The following is an 8,688-nucleotide window of genomic DNA, read 5'->3' on the forward strand; positions in this document are numbered from 1 at the left end:
GACATGACATCACTGCTCTATGTCGTTGAAGACAAGTGGACATGACATCACTCCTCTATGTCGTTGAAGACAAGTGGACATGACATCACTGCTCTATGTCGTTGAAGACAAGTGGACATGACATCACTGCTCTATGTCGTTGAAGACAAGTGGACATGACATCACTCCTCTATGTCGTTGAAGACAAGTGGACATGACATCACTGCTCTATGTCGTTGAAGACAAGTGGACATGACATCCCCGCTCTATGTCGTTGAAGACAAGTGGACATGACATCACTGCTCTATGTCGTTGAAGACAAGTGGACATGACATCACTCCTCTATGTCGTTGAAGACAAGTGGACATGACATCACTCCTCTATGTCGTTGAAGACAAGTGGACATGACATCACTCCTCTATGTCGTTGAAGACAAGTGGACATGACATCACTGCTCTATGTCGTTGAAGACAAGTGTACATGACATCACTGCTCTATGTCGTTGAAGACAAGTGGACATGACATCACTGCTCTATGTCGTTGAAGACAAGTGGACATGACATCACTGCTCTATGTCGTTGAAGACAAGTGGACATGACATCACTGCTCTATGTCGTTGAAGACAAGTGGACATGACATCACCGCTCTATGTCGTTGAAGACAAGTGGACATGACATCACTGCTCTATGTCGTTGAAGACAAGTGGACATGACATCACTCCTCTATGTCGTTGAAGACAAGTGGACATGACATCACTCCTCTATGTCGTTGAAGACAAGTGGACATGACATCACTCCTCTATGTCGTTGAAGACAAGTGGACATGACATCACTCCTCTATGTCGTTGAAGACAAGTGGACATGACATCACTGCTCTATGTCGTTGAAGACAAGTGGACATGACATCACTCCTCTATGTCGTTGAAGACAAGTGGACATGACATCACTCCTCTATGTCGTTGAAGACAAGTGGACATGACATCACTCCTCTATGTCGTTGAAGACAAGTGGACATGACATCACTCCTCTATGTCGTTGAAGACAAGTGGACATGACATCACTCTATGTCGTTGAAGACAAGTGGACATGACATCACTGCTCTATGTCGTTGAAGACAAGTGGACATGACATCACTCTATGTCGTTGAAGACAAGTGGACATGACATCACTGCTCTATGTCGTTGAAGACAAGTGGACATGACATCACTGCTCCATGTCGTTGAAGACAAGTGGACATGACATCACTCCTCTATGTCGTTGAAGACAAGTGGACATGACATCACTGCTCTATGTCGTTGAAGACAAGTGGACATGACATCACTGCTCTATGTCGTTGAAGACAAGTGGACATGACATCACTGCTCTATGTCGTTGAAGACAAGTGGACATGACATCACTCCTCTATGTCGTTGAAGACAAGTGGACATGACATCACTCCTCTATGTCGTTGAAGACAAGTGTACATGACATCACTCCTCTATGTCGTTGAACACAAGTGGACATGACATCACTCCTCTATGTCGTTGAAGACAAGTGGACATGACATCACTCCTCTATGTCGTTGAAGACAAGTGGACATGACATCACTCCTCTATGTCGTTGAAGACAAGTGGACATGACATCACTCCTCTATGTCGTTGAAGACAAGTGGACATGACATCACTGCTCTATGTCGTTGAAGACAAGTGGACATGACATCACTGCTCTATGTCGTTGAAGACAAGTGGACATGACATCACTGCTCCATGTCGTTGAAGACAAGTGGACATGACATCACTCCTCTATGTCGTTGAAGACAAGTGGACATGACATCACTGCTCTATGTCGTTGAAGACAAGTGGACATGACATCACTGCTCTATGTCGTTGAAGACAAGTGGACATGACATCACTCCTCTATGTCGTTGAAGACAAGTGGACATGACATCACTCCTCTATGTCGTTGAAGACAAGTGGACATGACATCACTCCTCTATGTCGTTGAAGACAAGTGGACATGACATCACTCCTCTATGTCGTTGAAGACAAGTGGACATGACATCACTCCTCTATGTCGTTGAAGACAAGTGGACATGACATCACTCCTCTATGTCGTTGAAGACAAGTGGACATGACATCACTCCTCTATGTCGTTGAAGACAAGTGGACATGACATCACTCCTCTATGTCGTTGAAGACAAGTGGACATGACATCACTGCTCTATGTCGTTGAAGACAAGTGGACATGACATCACTCCTCTATGTCGTTGAAGACAAGTGGACATGACATCACTGCTCTATGTCGTTGAAGACAAGTGGACATGACATCACTCCTCTATGTCGTTGAAGACAAGTGGACATGACATCACTCCTCTATGTCGTTGAAGACAAGTGGACATGACATCACTGCTCTATGTCGTTGAAGACAAGTGGACATGACATCACTGCTCTATGTCGTTGAAGACAAGTGGACATGACATCACTCCTCTATGTCGTTGAAGACAAGTGGACATGACATCACTGCTCTATGTCGTTGAAGACAAGTGGACACGACATCACTCCTCTATGTCGTTGAAGACAAGTGGACATGACATCACTGCTCTATGTCGTTGAAGACAAGTGGACATGACATCACTCCTCTATGTCGTTGAAGACAAGTGGACATGACATCACTCCTCTATGTCGTTGAAGACAAGTGGACATGACATCACTCCTCTATGTCGTTGAAGACAAGTGGACATGACATCACTCCTCTATGTCGTTGAAGACAAGTGGACATGACATCACTCTATGTCGTTGAAGACAAGTGGACATGACATCACTGCTCTATGTCGTTGAAGACAAGTGGACATGACATCACTGCTCCATGTCGTTGAAGACAAGTGGACATGACATCACTCCTCTATGTCGTTGAAGACAAGTGGACATGACATCACTGCTCTATGTCGTTGAAGACAAGTGGACATGACATCACTGCTCTATGTCGTTGAAGACAAGTGGACATGACATCACTCCTCTATGTCGTTGAAGACAAGTGGACATGACATCACTCCTCTATGTCGTTGAAGACAAGTGGACATGACATCACTCCTCTATGTCGTTGAAGACAAGTGGACATGACATCACTCCTCTATGTCGTTGAAGACAAGTGGACATGACATCACTGCTCTATGTCGTTGAAGACAAGTGGACATGACATCACTCCTCTATGTCGTTGAAGACAAGTGGACATGACATCACTGCTCTATGTCGTTGAAGACAAGTGGACATGACATCACTGCTCTATGTCGTTGAAGACAAGTGGACATGACATCACTCCTCTATGTCGTTGAAGACAAGTGGACATGACATCACTGCTCTATGTCGTTGAAGACAAGTGGACATGACATCACTACTCTATGTCGTTGAAGACAAGTGGACATGACATCACTCCTCTATGTCGTTGAAGACAAGTGGACATGACATCACTGCTCTATGTCGTTGAAGACAAGTGGACATGACATCACTCCTCTATGTCGTTGAAGACAAGTGGACATGACATCACTCCTCTATGTCGTTGAAGACAAGTGGACATGACATCACTGCTCTATGTCGTTGAAGACAAGTGGACATGACATCACTGCTCTATGTCGTTGAAGACAAGTGGACATGACATCACTCCTCTATGTCGTTGAAGACAAGTGGACATGACATCACTCCTCTATGTCGTTGAAGACAAGTGGACATGACATCACTGCTCTATGTCGTTGAAGACAAGTGGACATGACATCACTGCTCTATGTCGTTGAAGACAAGTGGACATGACATCACTGCTCTATGTCGTTGAAGACAAGTGGACATGACATCACTCCTCTATGTCGTTGAAGACAAGTGGACATGACATCACTCCTCTATGTCGTTGAAGACAAGTGGACATGACATCACTCCTCTATGTCGTTGAAGACAAGTGGACATGACATCACTCCTCTATGTCGTTGAAGACAAGTGGACATGACATCACTGCTCTATGTCGTTGAAGACAAGTGGACATGACATCACTCCTCTATGTCGTTGAAGACAAGTGGACATGACATCACTCCTCTATGTCGTTGAAGACAAGTGGACATGACATCACTCCTCTATGTCGTTGAAGACAAGTGGACATGACATCACTCCTCTATGTCGTTGAAGACAAGTGGACATGACATCACTCCTCTATGTCGTTGAAGACAAGTGGACATGACATCACTCTATGTCGTTGAAGACAAGTGGACATGACATCACTGCTCTATGTCGTTGAAGACAAGTGGACATGACATCACTCTATGTCGTTGAAGACAAGTGGACATGACATCACTGCTCTATGTCGTTGAAGACAAGTGGACATGAGAAAACACATTTTATTACTTTCAATAAACCCCAGTGATTAAAGAGGACATGTAACGTGTACATTAAGACAGTATATGACATAACATTATCATCATGGCTATATGAAGATGTTTAAAATAATGTCCGTTTCTTTGCAGCTGTACTTGTAACTTGATGATTGACTGGGAAAGTCCTGCTGTACTATCAGCACTTCTTTACAATAAGTGAACAAGTGGACATGACATCACTGCTCTATGTCGTTGAAGACAAGTGGACATGACATCACTCCTCTATGTCGTTGAAGACAAGTGGACATGACATCACTGCTCTATGTTGTTGAAGACAAGTGGACATGACATCACTCCTCTATGTCGTTGAAGACAAGTGGACATGACATCACTGCTCTATGTCGTTGAAGACAAGTGGACATGACATCACTCCTCTATGTCGTTGAAGACAAGTGGACATGACATCACTGCTCTATGTTGTTGAAGACAAGTGGACATGACATCACTGCTCTATGTTGTTGAAGACAAGTGGACATGACATCACTCCTCTATGTCGTTGAAGACAAGTGGACATGACATCACTGCTCTATGTTGTTGAAGACAAGTGGACATGACATCACTCCTCTATGTCGTTGAAGACAAGTGGACATGACATCACTGCTCTATGTCGTTGAAGACAAGTGGACATGACATCACTCCTCTATGTCGTTGAAGACAAGTGGACATGACATCACTGCTCTATGTCGTTGAAGACAAGTGGACATGACATCACTCCTCTATGTCGTTGAAGACAAGTGGACATGACATCACTGCTCTATGTCGTTGAAGACAAGTGGACATGACATCACTCCTCTATGTCGTTGAAGACAAGTGGACATGACATCACTGCTCTATGTCGTTGAAGACAAGTGGACATGACATCACTCCTCTATGTCGTTGAAGACAAGTGGACATGACATCACTCCTCTATGTCGTTGAAGACAAGTGGACATGACATCACTGCTCTATGTCGTTGAAGACAAGTGGACATGACATCACTCCTCTATGTCGTTGAAGACAAGTGGACATGACATCACTGCTCTATGTCGTTGAAGACAAGTGGACATGACATCACTCCTCTATGTCGTTGAAGACAAGTGGACATGACATCACTCCTCTATGTCGTTGAAGACAAGTGGACATGACATCACTGCTCTATGTCGTTGAAGACAAGTGGACATGACATCACTCCTCTATGTCGTTGAAGACAAGTGGACATGACATCACTGCTCTATGTCGTTGAAGACAAGTGGACATGACATCACTGCTCTATGTCGTTGAAGACAAGTGGACATGACATCACTGCTCTATGTCGTTGAAGACAAGTGGACATGACATCACCGCTCTATGTCGTTGAAGACAAGTGGACATGACATCACTGCTCTATGTCGTTGAAGACAAGTGGACATGACATCACTCCTCTATGTCGTTGAAGACAAGTGGACATGACATCACTCCTCTATGTCGTTGAAGACAAGTGGACATGACATCACTCCTCTATGTCGTTGAAGACAAGTGGACATGACATCACTCCTCTATGTCGTTGAAGACAAGTGGACATGACATCACTGCTCTATGTCGTTGAAGACAAGTGGACATGACATCACTCCTCTATGTCGTTGAAGACAAGTGGACATGACATCACTCCTCTATGTCGTTGAAGACAAGTGGACATGACATCACTCCTCTATGTCGTTGAAGACAAGTGGACATGACATCACTCCTCTATGTCGTTGAAGACAAGTGGACATGACATCACTGCTCCATGTCGTTGAAGACAAGTGGACATGACATCACTGCTCTATGTCGTTGAAGACAAGTGGACATGACATCACTGCTCTATGTCGTTGAAGACAAGTGGACATGACATCACTGCTCTATGTCGTTGAAGACAAGTGGACATGACATCACTCCTCTATGTCGTTGAAGACAAGTGGACATGACATCACTGCTCTATGTCGTTGAAGACAAGTGGACATGACATCACTCCTCTATGTCGTTGAAGACAAGTGGACATGACATCACTGCTCTATGTCGTTGAAGACAAGTGGACATGACATCACTGCTCTATGTCGTTGAAGACAAGTGGACATGACATCACTGCTCTATGTCGTTGAAGACAAGTGGACATGACATCACCGCTCTATGTCGTTGAAGACAAGTGGACATGACATCACTGCTCTATGTCGTTGAAGACAAGTGGACATGACATCACTCCTCTATGTCGTTGAAGACAAGTGGACATGACATCACTCCTCTATGTCGTTGAAGACAAGTGGACATGACATCACTCCTCTATGTCGTTGAAGACAAGTGGACATGACATCACTCCTCTATGTCGTTGAAGACAAGTGGACATGACATCACTGCTCTATGTCGTTGAAGACAAGTGGACATGACATCACTCCTCTATGTCGTTGAAGACAAGTGGACATGACATCACTCCTCTATGTCGTTGAAGACAAGTGGACATGACATCACTCCTCTATGTCGTTGAAGACAAGTGGACATGACATCACTCCTCTATGTCGTTGAAGACAAGTGGACATGACATCACTCTATGTCGTTGAAGACAAGTGGACATGACATCACTGCTCTATGTCGTTGAAGACAAGTGGACATGACATCACTCTATGTCGTTGAAGACAAGTGGACATGACATCACTGCTCTATGTCGTTGAAGACAAGTGGACATGACATCACTGCTCCATGTCGTTGAAGACAAGTGGACATGACATCACTGCTCTATGTCGTTGAAGACAAGTGGACATGACATCACTCCTCTATGTCGTTGAAGACAAGTGGACATGACATCACTCCTCTATGTCGTTGAAGACAAGTGGACATGACATCACTCCTCTATGTCGTTGAAGACAAGTGGACATGACATCACTCCTCTATGTCGTTGAAGACAAGTGGACATGACATCACTCCTCTATGTCGTTGAAGACAAGTGGACATGACATCACTCCTCTATGTCGTTGAAGACAAGTGGACATGACATCACTGCTCTATGTCGTTGAAGACAAGTGGACATGACATCACTCCTCTATGTCGTTGAAGACAAGTGGACATGACATCACTCCTCTATGTCGTTGAAGACAAGTGGACATGACATCACTGCTCTATGTCGTTGAAGACAAGTGGACATGACATCACTCCTCTATGTCGTTGAAGACAAGTGGACATGACATCACTGCTCTATGTCGTTGAAGACAAGTGGACATGACATCACTCCTCTATGTCGTTGAAGAAAAGTGGACATGACATCACTGCTCTATGTCGTTGAAGACAAGTGGACATGACATCACTGCTCTATGTCGTTGAAGACAAGTGGACATGACATCACTCCTCTATGTCGTTGAAGACAAGTGGACATGACATCACTGCGCTATGTCGTTGAAGACAAGTGGACATGACATCACTGCTCTATGTCGTTGAAGACAAGTGGACATGACATCACTGCTCTATGTCGTTGAAGACAAGTGGACATGACATCACTGCTCTATGTCGTTGAAGACAAGTGGACATGACATCACTGCTCTATGTCGTTGAAGACAAGTGGACATGACATCACTGCTCTATGTCGTTGAAGACAAGTGGACATGACATCACTGCTCTATGTCGTTGAAGACAAGTGGACATGACATCACTGCTCTATGTCGTTGAAGACAAGTGGACATGACATCACTGCTCTATGTCGTTGAAGACAAGTGGACATGACATCACTCCTCTATGTCGTTGAAGACAAGTGGACATGACATCACTGCTCTGCTCCTCCTTCAGTCAGAGTGTGGTCATGATCGATATGTGACAATAACACTTTCCACTTGGCTGGCGACACTCGGGGTCACATGACCTCACTTGGACATCGATCACGGCGTCTCGTCAGCACATTAAGAGGCTGACACTTGATTAAGGAACAACGATCATAATTAAGAGAGAGTTTAGTTGCAAGTCTTTAATCTGATTTAGATATGAATAATTCATTTACTTCCTGTGTTTGTTTCAAGGGAACTTTATTCCTCATAAACTGGAAAATGAGGAGACGTCCTATCTGTGAATGAATTAAAAGCACAGATTATGCGTACTCATTTTTAATTCAACATATACTTTTCATTTAATTTGTGTGTTGCTGTCGTTCAAAACTGAATTGATTTTATTTACTAAATGGCTTTTTTTAATGGGTGTTGATGTTATTTGGATTGTAATGTTTTACTTTTAGTTTGATTACTTATATATATATATACGTTTGTATACATATATATATATATATATATATATATATATATATATATATATATATATATATATATATATATATATATATATATATAT

The sequence above is a fragment of the Entelurus aequoreus genome, linkage group LG20 (assembly GCF_033978785.1).
Source record: "Entelurus aequoreus isolate RoL-2023_Sb linkage group LG20, RoL_Eaeq_v1.1, whole genome shotgun sequence".
Classification (NCBI taxonomy): Eukaryota; Metazoa; Chordata; class Actinopteri; order Syngnathiformes; family Syngnathidae; genus Entelurus; species Entelurus aequoreus.